We start from the raw sequence: 16,285 nt of genomic DNA, 5'->3' as shown, positions 1-16,285 counted from the left end.
CAGGTACGATCGTTCACGTCTAAAAACTTCAGTGGCAATCATTCAGAGTTGGTCGTGACTTAGCTGCCCCCCCCTGAAAAACAATAACTCGAAAATATACGCCAGCTTTCTTATCGCCAGCATGCTAATTTTCCATACTTTCTGGTGATACGAATTTCGGATGATACGAATACTTTTGGCGATCCAGCAAGATTCGTATAAGTGAAGTTTTTCTGTAGATTAATAGCAAGGTCTTAATTAGCACGATATTTATTAGCAAGGCTATAATTAACGAGACATTAATTAACATGGCCTTAATTATTACGTCTTTAATTAGCAAGGTCCTTTCTTTCTGTTCCTGTCAGTTTCTTTCTCTTGCTCTCTCTGTATATTTCTTTCTCGCTCTTACTCTTTCTTTCCTTTCTCTGTTCTGTGCTTCTCGTTTCTTTTCTTCAGAAGGCACACGCATCGAAGAAATGCCTACATTGCTTATCTATCGTGTCAATCTCAATGCATGTGCTGGCAACGGACTTACTAGGTGACACAAAAAAAAGTCACGGTTTCGCCTCAAGGGAGAAGCAATGAATGCGATAGCAAGAAATTGGAATCCCATGAAGAACGGCAAGCAGCTAGAAACGTGCTGCGCGCTGCTCACACACGAAGGACGCAGGAAAAGAAAACATAAAAGGCTTGTGCGAACTAACAACTGTCACAGCTCGACACTTGCAGCGCGCTCCTTAAACACAAAGAACGATGCACGAAAAGGACGCACAGGTATACATAGGACGAGCGTGAACTGTCACAGTTGTTACTTCAACTAACCCCTACTTTGGCTTTTCTAGCTAGCAGATCACTCAATTCGCAAACGCGGCCGCTGCAGCGAGCGAAGTGACTTTCGTGTGGTATATAGCTTCAACGCAAACATTGCCGTGAAAGCACTAGACGTACAAAACTCCCCATCAAGAGGTAATCGCGCGAGCACGGTCGACCACGCCGTGTATATCAAAGTAGCCTACATGTCGAAGGCGCACATCCCAACTCCGGTAAAACACTAGACAGTTTTACAATTGGGGACCGAATAAATTTGCGAGCCGCCAGGACGCATGCGCAGAACACAAGCCACTCTCGGACTTTTGCGCTCGAGTTGTCCCAAGACCCTGCAGCGCCTTCCTTTGGGCGGCAAACAACACCGCAAAGCGCGCGACCTCAAGAGAAGAAAATAAGGACGGCGCTTGGCAGTGGTACAGTGGTCAACTCTCATATCTATAACGACGGAGCGTCGTGCTCCGAACTGCACGAGCGACATCTACAGTTGAAAACGGGGCACCTCTGAGCATGCGCAGCCCCACTGATGCGCCTACCTTGCATTTTCGATCGTTGGTTATCACCTCGAATGCAACAACTGCTTTGGCCGTTGGAAGCGCTGTCAACAGTTTATCACAAAAAGAAAAAAAGAGAAAAAAAAGGAAACGAAGCGAAGTGAAGCGAACCGTTGTCAGCGCGCGATGAAATCTATGCTGCGTGTTGATTTGCCGTTCGCGGTCGCATTGTCCCAGCAGCAGATTTGCGTCCACTTATAAGTTTATCCATTGTCCGGCGCTTTGTCGGTATGATATGATACTGCGAACCGAGAATAAGTGCGCAGTATAAAACACGCCGATCCGGTGATTGCACTCTCTCTTTTTTTTAGGCGCTATACGGTTGACAGCGCTTCTGACGGCGAAATCAGTTGTCGCGGCCGCGGCGATAACAAGGACGGAAATTACATGGCGAGTGCATCATTGACACTGCGCATGCTCTGATGTGGCCCGTTTCAAGCTGTAGATGTCGGTCATGCAGTTCCGAGCACGACGCTCCGGCGTTGTAGACATGAGAGTTGACCACTATACGTGAAGCCACGGCTCGCGTTCCCTGCGGGCGTCCATTGCGGTCACTAAGATAAAGCTTCAATTGGCTCTAGTAGGTACATAGTCCTGAGGGTAAAATTACAGCGCAAACGTACTTCTTCATCCTTCTTACTTCTTCTTTACTTTTGTGTCCCTGCACCCATCTGAATATAATTTCCTGTCTTCGCGTATCTAATACACTATCATCCTTGTTACACGTTTTGGTTGAGAGCTATTGTTGTGTGCGCATCTGCGGTAAGTTTGCCTTGGGCTTATATATGCATTAGAGCATGAAAGGATAAAGCAGTTGTTAGTGAGCGTTTGTGTCGTACGTTTCTTTTCTTCGTGGGTTCCTTGTACGTTTGAGCTGTAATTTTTGCCTCAGGATTCTGGTCGCGGTGTAACATACATACTGTGATTCTGGTTCAGCCATGTTGTTTCTTCCCTCCTGTGGCATAAGTCTGCAAGATCCAAAGCGTTCCCACTAGCTGGCGCCACCACGAGCTACGGGAAGCTCTTCTTTTTCCCTGGCCGAGTGACCACGAGGGCCGTGGCGCTACAACATCAAAATGGAACTATCGTGGGTCGCTAGTGATACGACGCAAACGCAGTGCGGGCAACGATGCAGTATGGCTCGCGTGTCACATAATTTTTATTTCGCCACGTGTCCTGTCCGTTTCACCAAGGGCTCGTGCGTTTGTATTCTGCCGTAAGTATCGTGAAGAACGAATGAGGCATGGCGTAATTGTCTAAGGTAGCAAGATGCGGAGCGAGGGGGCGGAGGTTTGATTCCCCCGTCGAGCGCTTCGGAATTTTTTAAATGCGAAGCATTTCTTAGCGAACCTTTCGCACTTTGAGCATTTCTATATATCTCTCTATCTATCTATCCGCCTACGTCTGGGTGCTGTCATGATCGCTTCCTTAACATGGTGTGGACAAAAATTGACATGGGAGTGTAAGAGGATTTGACGAATGTGACTGTATGGTCATGACATGAATAACGCGAAAATCTTGTCGAGTACGACATCGGACCCTTTCCTCCAGACACGTGTGGCACATGCCCATTTACCCCGGGCCGCGGTGTACGGGTATGAGTTAAAGGTGATTGTCAGTTTATATCTAACCAGGAACGACGAGAACAAACATTGGTCATTTAAATGCGAGAGCATTAAGAAAAACCGAAATCGGCAGCGTTGAGCCGACGAATGGAAGAATAAAAATTAGGATCCGTGCAGGAATCGAACTCAAGCATTCTGCGTGGCAGGCAGCTATACTACCACACAGCCACGCCAGGTCTAGAAACTGCTTTGGTAAAATACCCAATGCAGGCGTAATGTCAGTGCAACGTCAATAGAGGTTGTGGTGCTCGGTATCTAATTTTACAACAAGGTGAAAAAACACTACATATATAGTACTACGATACAGGCGTCATAATGATCAACGTCTGTAGTTCCAGTGTTGGCTTCACTTTTATAGCAGTCTAATAAACATTACATGTGTGGTACTGTGGTTCAGCAAGCTATATTGAAGTACTGCTAGACTCCGGAAGAATACCTTAATGAAAGTTACGTATGATATTCACATGATTGCACCATAAAGTGCACTTAGTGTCGATAATACTGACGTATGTATGGTAACGTGAGAGCTGACGTTACGTTGCGCTATAGGTTACCCTTTAAATGCTAGCGTTGTCGGCGTGCCTGTAAAGCCCACGATGTGCACACAGCTACTACACTTACAAAAACACGTCGATCCAACTTGTGACGCTAGCTCAAAGCCATAAAATACAGCATAGAAGTACTCGCTGACTGCTTCGCATGAAACCGATTCCCACAATGCGTGGAATCTGCCGATTGTTTCTTCTGAATAATTTTTATTTGTGGTTTTTATTTCTATATACATACATATACATATCCGGGACATGACAGCGAGAATGTCCATATACGCCGACAATTGCTATCGGAATGAAATGTACTATAACTAACCTCATTTCTCGAATGACGTGGCCAAGGGCAAACTGTCTTTATTCATAATTCTCAGCTGAAGAAGAGGATGAGAAGAGCGCGTGCCAGCCGAGTTATTGCGCTGCACGCGCTAGGCGCACCTTTGTTTTCTGGTCACGTGAAACAGCCGAACGAAAAGCTTTAACAGCTCCTAAGAAAGTGGTCAATAACAAACTAGTGCTCACTAAGAAAGAACAATTACGCAAATCCTGTAAACTTAGAATGGTCATATTTTTCTGTGTTTAATAAAAGCTGTAAAATGAAAAAAATGCCCCCTCCCCCTCCCCGAAGGGAATCTTGAGGAAATGAGAATGCATTTCTTGCGCCGAGAGTACACCGCGTAGTAATTTTAATGGCGTAAATTAATGACGAGACGATGATTTGCACCGTAACCATTTATTTACACATTCATCAGCACCTGTTTGTGTTGTCATTGTACCTGACGGCCATAATCTCAGCCCTGTGGTCGCCGTTGGCGTTTCACAGCGGCGTCTCGAGCACACATTTCCGGATGTTCTTGAGAGGCGCCCAGCCAGCGAACGGTCGAGAGTGAGGCGCGAGCGGACGGGAGAGTGGGGTGCAGCGAGGAGAGAGAGCGAACGGCGAGAGAAGGAGCGGCGAAGCACTGCACCTACCCTCTCCTACACTCTCTCGCACCACATGCTCCCGTTGCTAGGGGCGAGGATAAGCGCGCGCGCCCGCAGCCGTTGCTATGGGAGAGGGAATATAATACAGAATATAATAATAATATCTTGTGCTTAACGTCCCAAAACCACGATATGATTATGAGAGACGCCTTAGTGGAGGGCTCCGGAAATTTCGACCACCTGGGGTTCTTCAACGTGCACCTGAAGCTAAGTACACGGGCCTCAAACATTACCGCCTCCATCAAAAATGCAGCCGCCGCTGCCGAGATTCGATCCCACGACCTTCGTGTCAGCAGTTGAGCGCCATAACCACTAGATCAACGTGGCGGGGCAGGTTCCTACTGAAGGCTTGCAAGTACTGGACATAGAACATCTAGTACCTGTTATACGGACTAACAATGATTGAAGCTCTGTGATGTTCGTGTTAGTACGAGCAGGTGGAGTGAATATTCTAAAGGTTTTCACATTTAAGCTTGAGCACACATGATAACAGAAGTATCCCGTGCCTATACCCCCTCCCCCCATGGCATTCTTTGTCTTGTTGTCCTATATGCATCTGCCTGTTGCGCGTGCCAAGAAAGTGAACCCACAGCACGTACAAGACGTTCCCAATGGACATTTGGGTCTCCTTCTTGAGTAAAACAGCATTGAACTTATTTATCCACCAGTATACTTCCTTCAGCCCGTCATATTGTGCATCTGTATATTGCATCTTCGACATCAACTGACATATAAATTACAGGGCTGCCTAGTTGAATGGCTTCTGGGGTGAAATGTTTAAGCCTACATCACTGCTAGAGATAACGGCGGACTTTTTTTGAAGTCCATCAAAGAATGAATCACTCACTAGTCTCAAAATAGAGCGTACAGTCTGCAGAAAAGACGTTACGCAGTTCTACCAAGTATTCCTGTCTTCCACAAGAGCTGTAGGAATGGCGCACGTTCATTCTGCGCTCTGATGCCAAACAAGTGGTTCAAACGCAGCGATTAGCTCCCTTTGACGCATTTGGCTAACTTCTGTAATCCTGACGTTTCACGTTATTTCGCCGTATATAGACGTCAGACTCTGCCCAGGCGGCGCTGCGAAAAACACCGCCACTAGCGCCCTCCTCGCAGCCCTGGTGCTAACTGGGTAGTACAAAGAGAGCCGTCCGCAAGCGAATGTGCATAGGCCACATAGAACCCGCCCTCTTTACTTGGTGTCGAGGCGCGGTCTCCTGAAAATCAAGGACCGGGAAAGTTTCTTCCGCCAATCCACGCTTCAGAAACAAAGGAAGCTGATCAAAGCGAACTGCGAGTAGAATGCAAAATAAGTTTTATTTATTCTGACACGCTGCAATTCGCAAGTACAAGCGAGCATCGCACGACATCGAGTTCGAGGCAAGCCCTCCGACATCCGTCTTCTAGCGCCTAAATGCGTTAAAATTGGGTATATACGTAATGCCAAAGCGATGAAGTACATACACGATCAATTTACTTAGCTAAGTACCTTGCGATCAGTGGTACAAAACACGCTTTATCAGGGACGAATGGCCCCGGTGATTTTCGCCTTTTCAGTTGCATTCTTCCTTAATTCACCTATCGCTTCCTGTGCACTAAACTGTTTTATTACGCATCTAAAATGATCTCCTGATGGTCGTCTTTCATTTGTATATACTGCAAATGGGGATACGTGCGTGTCCACTTTCGCGGGGTACAACCAAAGGCAAAGCCGTGGCCTCCGAGATAGCTACGGCAACCGCGGAGGAAACGGGCAAAAGAAACCTGAAAAAGGTCACGACCAACATTGTGCGATTTACTTGTATGGCGCACGTCTTAGCTAGTTAGAAACAGAACCCTGAGCCTTCAAAATGTACGTCCGGGATGCTGTGTGGTGACGATCAACTCCGATTAGAGGTTGTCGAGGTGTGCGTATCACGCGTCTTCAGTCTGCCTCTAGCTGCTCACTTCGTGTTACATGGCACTCACCACGGTCAGAGCCTCTGCTGAGCTTCATAGTCAAGGTTACCACGGTTCTCCATCAAGGCTACGCGAAACAGCCGCAGAGCCACATTATCACACTTTCTCATGCGACCGGCTGTGGCGAACTTTGCTTACCCAACACGCTCGCAACGGCCCGTATCCATCACTCTCACCTTTCTTCTTCGTACGACAACTATGAAAATTGGTAAAACTGAACTTTGTTATTCAGTCTTTTACGTCCGTGGCAATCCACAACGCAAAAGTAGCGTCGATTGCGGCGTTTCTTCGTAGCGTGCGGAGCCGTCTCGTCTGCTATTGTTTTCGCCGTCGTTCTGGCGAGTGATCCAACAAGCACTTCACGACGGCTCGGTGGCGCGTCCGACTAGCGGAGAGATATTCTCAGCTCTCGTTCTCAGTGTTAAATGCGCAAACACATGCGATATTAAGCTCAATCGTTGTTTCGCAGTCGCTAGTTGCACCTGGTCCCACAGCAAACTGTGCGAGGGAGTCGGTCTTTCTGCTACCCAATACTTCTCCGACAGGTGGCGCCACGCGTCTTGAAAACTCCAGAGTCTGACGTCTATAGACAGAGTGCATTCAGCATAGAATGAACGGCATCTTATTTTATTCAAAGTGTTTTCAATGGTTCCGGTGACTTCTTCTTCACAGCTGCCTCCGTCCAAGACAATGCCAGTTTTCTGCTACACGGGAATCCTCAGGTAGTGCTGCCTAAGCTTGTGAGAGGCGTACTTCCCACGTCGAAGCACCCGATCACTGCCTTACGTCCCTTACGCCAACTTAATTACGGCTGGGCCCTCAGCGGGATACGTTCTCACTCTCCTGATGCAGAGCTCTAACTTGGACTTCATGTGCAGGAATGAGATCTATCGATTTCGTGCTAGACTTGCCCGAAAAATTGAGTCTTCTTGCGGTACGCTCTTGACATGCAAATGCAAATTGTTTTCTCGGAGTGTCAGTTCTTTGTCCTCGGAATTGCGATTAGGATCATTCTTGAATTATGCGACCTTCGTTCAGCGCAAAAAAAGCGACGGATATCATGAAGCAACACAGAAACGGCATGGACTGGCGCTCATCCTTCTGCAGCCTCCTTCATCTTAGTCGGTAGGCTGCATAGCTAACTGCGCGCTTCATTACGTGCCCACATATGTGTAAGCGATGCGGAAAAGTAACCATGCGTATCGGTAGTTGGTTCTTGCGGCCAGCGTTTAGGGCAGGTTATCGTAATGTTGCACTGAAGAGGAACCCACACAGACACACACGACTAGAGGTTTCCGACTGCAGTGCCTTGCAGTAAATTATTTCAGTAGAGTCATTCTTAAAAAAAAACTAAAGAAAGAGAACGATATGAGGACATCACTGGCCGGGTCCTTGGTTCAGTGTCTGCATGAAGACTCTGGTTCGGGTACCTACCTTCAGCGAGCCCTCTTGTATGCCTTCGTGTTTTCTTCGCTCTTCGTGGGTCTGTTCTTGTCACGACCTTCCCGCCCAACATAGCTTCCTTCCTTTCTTAGTTCTCGGCGACCCATTGTGTATACCGTAGAGTCACTGACTGCTTCCGGGTCATCGCTTTCTTGCGTAGGGCGGAATGCAGAATTTACGCATTATAATTCACTTGCCCGCCCTTTTTCTCTCCTGCATTTCCCTTTCTCATCACTGACACAGAGTTTAACAATGTATTTTTTTACGCGGATATAAAGCGTTGACAAGAGCGAGCAGTGCCCCTCATATTGTGGGCTTTACTGTTCTGTTAGACTGCCGAATCACCATCTGCATCGAAACGTTGGCGCGGTTCGTGTCTTTATTTAACGGGTGGCTCTGTGGTTTTCATCGTCGTGCGCACTCTTATCCTAGTGGATTTCATGCAAGCGCTGCTCCGTCGCATCCACCCGTAAATAGAACGCCAACCATAACATATACTGCGTCACAGAACGCGAAAAAGAAACGAACTACCGCTCTAAGCATCCGATGAAAATTATTCTGTAATAACCAACGTTTCTTTTTCGTAATATTCTTTTAGCGCCCAATAATGCGAAGCGCAACACAGTGCAGGGAGAGAATGACAGACGCCGACAACGGCCCTGAGGAAATTAAATCGCTGTAGGTGGCTTATCCTCTTTTATACTACTGAGCCATAAATCGCCGGAAATGTGTAGACCGCACACGCTTTTTCAATTTTCTAGTACACAGCCTCAGCCGGGCGGCGACAGTTGTTCGTGTCGGTTGCGAATGCATAACAACCCAGCTCTCGTGTAGAGCACTTGCCTGTGGCGCGAAACAGTGCCCGCAGTTTCGAATTCTCGGAACGGCCGAAAGAAATGTGGTGTCCGCCGGCATAATCAACACACTGCGGAATTCATTAGACCTCAGCGGCCGACGCAGAATCATGTTGTTTATTTAGGGCGCTATGTCCTAGCGACATAAGGCTATGGCGGAGAGGTTGACCTCTCGTGACCCCATGATAGTGCTTTAACAGCTGGAAGTTGGCAAATAATAATATAAAAATACCTTATAGAAAGGTACCAAGGGCTCTAGTTTAATAGACATGCTAATTAGATTTAAGCTGTGTCAAGAAAAGGTTTAGTTAGACCGGTGAATAGTTCATTAAAACCTAATTAAATGGGCCACTTATACCCTGAAAATACAGAACAGTGCCTATAGGTTCGCCTTAAGTAAACATAGGAAAGTGACGTTTGGGGGGGAACGTACTACGTATTACCAAAGTGTTGTGCTAGGAAACATACTTACCATGTGGCTCATTAGACTGTGCAACGGCTGTAGCTTGGCTGCAAATAGAGCGAAGAGTACGCGGTTCGGGGAGCAGGTACATGTAGGATAGTAGACTATACAGCAGTAGACTAAGCGGCGTTCGCGTGAGTAGGCTTACTGATGTCTAGGGGAGCGAAAGCCATACCAAAGTTACTGAAAGCATGACTCGCATATACCGGGTGTCCCAGCTATCTTTAGCCAAGGGTTAAAAAATACAATATTAGAGGCAGGCGAGTGAAATCACTTGCAAATTACTGACAGTCACCTTGCGCACTACAGACAATTTTTTGTTTGCTAATTAACTAATTCGTTAATTATGATTATTTAATTAAATTGCTAAATATTGACTGTAGGCAAGAAATGCGGCTTGCAAAGTTCGAGAGCGTCTTCAGAAACCCCAATTCTATTATTTGCGATAAAGAAAGTCTCATGTATACCATTTTTCCAAGCTGCAAAGAAAGCCCGCAAAATACAAAAAGAACCACGTGACTAGCGCGTTCGCGCGTTTCGAGAATGCTGCCCTCAGCCGTGGTTCGAGCGAACAAAACCAGTTGTGGCCGCGACTCGCCGGCTCCGTTGCAGCGATAGGCCGATAAGTCGACGGTGGTTCTTTTGGCCCGCGTCAGCCAGTTGGCGCTCGTGACGGTGCAAGTTGTAGCGAGTGCGGGCCAAGAAACCACCGTCAACTTATCGGCCTACCGCCGCAACGGAGCCGCCGTGTCGCGGCCGCAGCTGATTTCGTTCGCTCAAACCATGGCTGAGGGCAGCATTCTCGCGGCGGGCGAATGTGCTAGTCACGTGGTTCATTTTGTATTTCGCGGGCTTTCTTTGCAGCTTGGAAAAAATTGTATACGTGAAACTTTCTTTATCGCAAATAATGGAATTGGGGCTTCTGAAGACGCTCTCGAACTTTGCAAGACGCATTTATTGCCTACAGTGAATATTTAGCAATTTAATTAAATTATCCTAATTAACAAATTAGTTAATTACCAAACAAAAAATTGTCTGTAGTGCGCAAGTTGACTGTCAGTAATTTGCAAGTGATTCCACTCGCCTGCTTCTAATATTGTATTTTTAAACCCTTGGCTAAAGATAGCTGGGACACCCTGTATATCATGACAATGAAAGGAAATTAGGTGAGTAGTGAGTTAACTAGTGAAAGTTAAATGAAGTTAAAAGGGGAAAAGTTAACTTGCAAAAGTGAACATTCCTACTAAGAACCAGATCACTCGTTACTCTTTTCGGTGAGTCCTCACTTGTAAGTTGCAACACATATAGCTATCTTTAAAGGTTAATGAAAAGCAGCAGATAATGAAGCTGAGGAATATAGGGGACGTTAACGGTACTGTTTTAAGTGTGTTATAGTAATTGTGATATTGATGTGAAGAAGGTAAAGTGGGCGAAAAGTCAACTTGCCTCCAGCCGGGACCGAAGCTGCAACCTTCGGATTATGCACCGCGGCCGCAGCCGCTGCGCCGGCCGCGGTGCCTGTTGATTGCTATCGGCACTACTCGCTTGCAATTGTGATACCTCTGAAACGTCGGGGAGACCTATCTGTTTGTATGACACATGCTTTGCTGCGGTCGGTCTTCGGTATTGAAGCGTTCGTCGCGAGGGAAGGAAATGGTAGCTACTGCCTCGCTGAAGGCTCTCACAGCAGGATCGCCGGTCGCGACACGTCGTCGCATATGTTTCCTAGACATGACAAGTGGCGTAGGTTTTGGATACGTATTCCTCAGTCATCACGCCAAACGTGGACACACTTAAAAATTGACTTCCTTTACTAGCTCGGAATACTTCGTCGCTTCACATAACTGCGTCTGAAAAAAAAAAAGATCAGCAAAAAGATGGGACGGTGGCGTTCTCTAGCTATAATGCGGGCAAGCGATGCTTGCTTTCGAATTTTCCGTGCTCTCCATTGAGGCGAAGCCAACTGATTTCGACTAACTCAACCTGTAATTGGCTTGTGGTATGTGACAGTAGCTACCGTATGCACAGAGCTACGAAACGGCTGAGAAATTCCACACATGCGGTGCCTCTTCACGCAAAAAACGAACTGCGCGGCGGTCGAACGCCGACCACATAGGTAAACACAAAGCGATGAATTACGTTGCCTCGTTTCAGCTATAATGACTGCCTTTCTGCCTCACCGAAGCTGATGAAACAGCACATTTCACATCCCCTGTAACATTATTTGTCTACTGCTGCCGCTGCACGTTGGACTACGCTGCTGGCCCGGACTGCCTGACTGGCACGTCTTGGGCCTCCTGCTCCTCTTCATCGCTTGGCACAGGAGGCTCGTAGCCGTAATTTCTTGGCAAGTTGAAATGGCGCGCGTCATCAGATATGAATTCACCGCTGGCAGAGGGACCACAGCATGAATGCATACTGTGCAGCGACGTGACGGCGTGCGCTCCTTGAAAGTCGGCGGCCGGCTGTCGAATAAGGGAGTCCTGACTGCTGCTAGCGCTTGTTGGTTGGTTGAACTAGAGGACTAGGTTGAACCCCATACTTCCCAACAGTCAATCTTACGCGGTAACATGAATAACGGACTCAAACAGCACCCAGGAGCGAAACTTGAGGCTAAATAGCGTTCATATAAGCGCCAAGTTTGAAAATAAGAATTTATAGGCATTTGTAAGCACTTAGACACGAACGCCAAACATAGGCATTTATAGGCACTATAAAAATACTATAAAAACCCTTCTTAACATCTAATTCATGCTCATATATCAAAATGACGCGATAGGAGCGGAAGGAACAAAATAGGCATTTGCCTAAAATCCCGTCTCTAATAATTGCGTTGTGTTTGTGCGTTGCCTTCCGTTAGAGCCGAGTGAACGAGTGGCGCCGACGTTGACGTTACAACTCATCTGAACGGTAGCGAAGCGAGAATGACGGAAGCCGACCGAGCGCACGCGCGTATATACGCACGAAATGGGGGAGGGGGAGGAGAGAGTAGGTTACAGTTAAAAAGACAGGGCGTGCAAACACGGACACAAGAAAGAAGTCAGGACACCACAAACGCCGACTAACAACTGAATAGATGCACAACGGCGGAAAAGAACGAAGGCACGAAAATTTATCTGCGCATGCCCATGCGATAGGCGAACCTATCAATCCGGCACGCGTGGGGGCCTACGCGAAAGATAACTATTAACGCATTTGATTTCCTCTTTATGCAAGTTAATCGACGGTTGGCTCACGCATGCGCTACCACTATTCTCGATATGCCATGCCTCAATCATCACACGCGTTTCTTCATTCCTATGTCGGTGTGATGCAGGTTCTTCTTATTGTTGCTAATAGCTCTCTGTGGCTGAGCCTCCGAGAGTTTTAATAAGGACAAGGCCGTTTGTTTAACAGAAACCACACAAAACATTTAATAAACAAATAAAGCGTAACAACTATCTATCTACACAAAATTAAACATTTTACAAAAAGAGTCAATGCACACAATAAAACACTCCTAACGACAAGCTCATCATCAACGACAAGCTAAATGAAAGTTCAGAGACTCAAACTAAGCTTTACAGTTCATCGTGGACGAGCGGCGGAGCAGCGGAATAACTGGTGGTCAGTCTCACCTTGTCGTTTATGCTGGCTGACCTTTGAGAAACCGGAACGCTGTGGCTGCCGCTTGTGGAGTGGACGCGGGCTGGCTGGCTGTGACGTGGAAAAGGTGGCTACTGGGCGACCCCTTGAGATGCCCGGAGGAGCAGGCCCAGGCACTGGGGTGCACAGCTCGGGCCCGTAGCCCAACTGCTGCTGCTTGCCGGTCGGACTCGATCTCCGCAGGCCTTGAGGTAGTGTTCGAGTACCATGGTTAAGGTCTCGTCACACAGGAGCGAGGCGGCAGGATGCTCCGGCCGGTTGAAGCCCTGGAGGCTCGGGTCCGCAACCCGACTGCCTGTCTTCAGCGCCCGGTCCGGTGACAACCTTCTCTTCGCCACGTATCCTCGAACTCCCCCGGAACCCTCAGAGGCCAGGCTTTTTCTGCCCTCGGGCACACTTGTCCACTCCTCATTGGAGATTGCTGGATCTCGGTGTTGGCAAGTGATTGGCCACTGAAATGATCCGTGTTGTTTTCTTATTGGGCTACTTGCACGTCAAACGTTTGCGCCACGTGCTCTCGTGCTGGACGTTGTTTCGACGTCGTCGTCTTCGTTGTCGTCTTTCATGTGGCCACCGTTTTCGCGTGCTGTTCTTTTCATGTTGCGCCCTTTTGAAAGGCGCACACTTCGAACGCGCACCACACATCACAGTCGGTACCTGAATGAAGGTAGCGCTTGCGTGAGCTAACCGTCGATTAACTTGCATAAAGATGAAATCGACCCCACGCCCTTGATCTGATGTGGGGTCCGGGCAGGTAAGTGTGGTCGAGTGTCATTTCGTACTCTGTAACACGTGGCAGAAAAAAATGGCACTTGGCAGTGGCGTAGCCCCCCTGGCTACGCCACTGCTTTCATCTGATTCATGCCATACCGCTACCAAAATCTCGTACGTGCTTTACGTGAATGGTACCAACGTTTGTATTTTTCGTTGTCATTTTCAGCAACTGACATTACGTTTTACCGAACGCGGGACAATTACTGAGCACGAATCAACTAAGGAACATTTTAATTGGGTATTGAAGGACCACTTACACAATTTTGAGGCATCCCGAAAGGGACATTTTTCGTTTCCATGCTGTGCATTATCAACACTGTCCACCCGCCGGAGCCCGACAACACGTAGGAAATATTTTACTTCGAATTTAAAGTTTTCTTCACCCGGCATCTGCAAGCCAGCCCCATCGCAATGGACATTATCAGAACTCAACACAGTTCAGTGAGTTTGCGAAATCTGCGTCCTGCATGCAGCCTAAATAGCAGAAATCGCTGTCGGAGCCTCTGGACGACAATTCTCTGGTCGTTGTTAACGTGAAGCACGTGCGACTGACAGCAAACTGACAGGTGTTCCAGTGTGTCGCAAGTTGCAGTCTTCCCGTGACATCATACTTGTGTTGACACGTCACCGCGAAGCCGCCCCCTTGATACCGAAACCGAAATTGCTGTTTCAAGGTAGCGGCAATAAAAATATGTTCAATGCATTTTTTTAGAGCAACAACCTGAAAATATTTCAAATTCGTGTCAGTACTCCTTTAAGGAAGAAAAGAAGATGACTATTAAGGGCTCATTTTTGTTTGTTATGCACAATATTAATGAGAACAAACAATCGATAATGCCAAGGAATGTATAGGGGATGTTAATTGTAGTAATTAGGATATAAACGTAAAGAAAGTAAAGTGGACGAAAAGATAACTTGCCACCGACAGGGACCGAACCTGCAACCTTCGAATGACACTTCCGATGCTTTACTACTGAGTTACGTCGGCGGTCATCCTCCCGTCCACGTTATGGGGTATATATGTGCATTTAAACCTAGGAGTGTTAGCGGGGAACACTTTTTCTGCCTGTTGCCGTCAGCAGCACGTGATCTTTTTGCGAGCAGGCAGCTGACCAATAATCGTAGGTAGCGAGGGATAGTAGTAGCGAGGTAGTATGCGAGAGATTATTGGTCAGCTGCCTGCTCGCAAAAAGATCATGTGCTATGTGACGCCAAGAGGCAGAAAAAGAGTGTTCCACAATTGCCGCCATGGCTTCGATTGGCGCTAAGACTCCTAGGTTTAAATGCACATATATACGCCATAAAGTGGACGGGAGGATGATCGGCACCGTAGCTCAGTGGTAGAGCATCGGACGCGTTATTCGAAGGTGTCTGGTTCGGCCCCTGCCGGTGGCAAGTTATCTTTTCGTCCACTTAAATTTCCTTACGTTTATATCCTAATTACTACAAGTAACATTACCTATACTTTTCTTGGAATTATTGTCTGTCAGCTCTCATTAATACTCCTTTAAGGGGCACTTACTCGGCATTCCGAAGGCGATTGTATTCCGCCATACAATTTCCTTGTATACAGAGACTGTTGTGCGCGAGTGGGAAGCTCAGTAAATGCTCGAATATTTCATTTTGACATTCAGGTCACTTTTCTCATTGCGCACCTACTGACACAGACACTAACGTGATGTCAGGCTACCGGATCAATTTTGGTGAATTTCACGCATCAGTATGGCTAGCTGAGATGACTCAAATACCGAAATATACAAAATGGCTGCTTGCGCGTCAACAAGCGAGTCGCGGACCGGTTGTGGAAACATCACGATATCATGCCCAACCACGTGACGAAAGTCTCGTACCGTGTCATTTGGTCAGAGGACAGTAGGAACTGAAAAGAGCTTAAAAAACAAGTTGCAATTATTTTTTTGGGGCGCCCTCACTCTTACCAATACATTTCCTAAGTCCTGGAGTGTGGGCCTCTCATATCACGCAAAAGAAAGTGAGCTAAAAATGCTCGTGCCAGGTCTTCACCAAAGAAGTGGTACTTACTGCAGGAAACATCCAAATATTTCATTTACGTTATAATAGGCAATGTGGTCAAACATTTTGTTCTGCTTCCGAAAAGTGAGCGATATCAGAATAAGGGCCACTTAGCTAGGTGCTTCTGCTCAGAGACATTGTTGTCCTCGAACACGTTACCGATGAAACACTGATGTTGCACGCAGCCCGAAGACGTGAATAAGGTGCTAGCGAAAATGACAAACTATGGCAAGAGCCGTCTCCTCTGATACATTACCATACGTATGAATGCTGTGGCTCGCTCTTTGATGGGGTTCAACTACAGAAAAAGCACTCATAATAAATTCAAAGAAGGGTACCCGTTATTTATCGCGCATCACATGGCTACATTTGCTGGGTTGCTGCAACAGACAAGACCTTTCGTAAAAGCAGAAGCGAGGACCATTCAGTTCAATAGATCTCAATTACTCACTGCCCTTTTCACGTTTAGTCAGTTACAAGTAAAGAATTAAAAAAATAAGGAGGGCTATATGAGCCTCGGCGTGTTGCGACGCTATCCCGTGTTTTAGTAGCCTTTTTCGAAGGGCAGTTCGATTCCCCAGTCCTTTTTCGCGCGATTTTG

The sequence above is a fragment of the Rhipicephalus sanguineus genome, chromosome 5, assembly GCF_013339695.2.
Source record: "Rhipicephalus sanguineus isolate Rsan-2018 chromosome 5, BIME_Rsan_1.4, whole genome shotgun sequence".
Classification (NCBI taxonomy): domain Eukaryota; kingdom Metazoa; phylum Arthropoda; class Arachnida; order Ixodida; family Ixodidae; genus Rhipicephalus; species Rhipicephalus sanguineus.
This window is presented reverse-complemented; position numbering follows the sequence as displayed.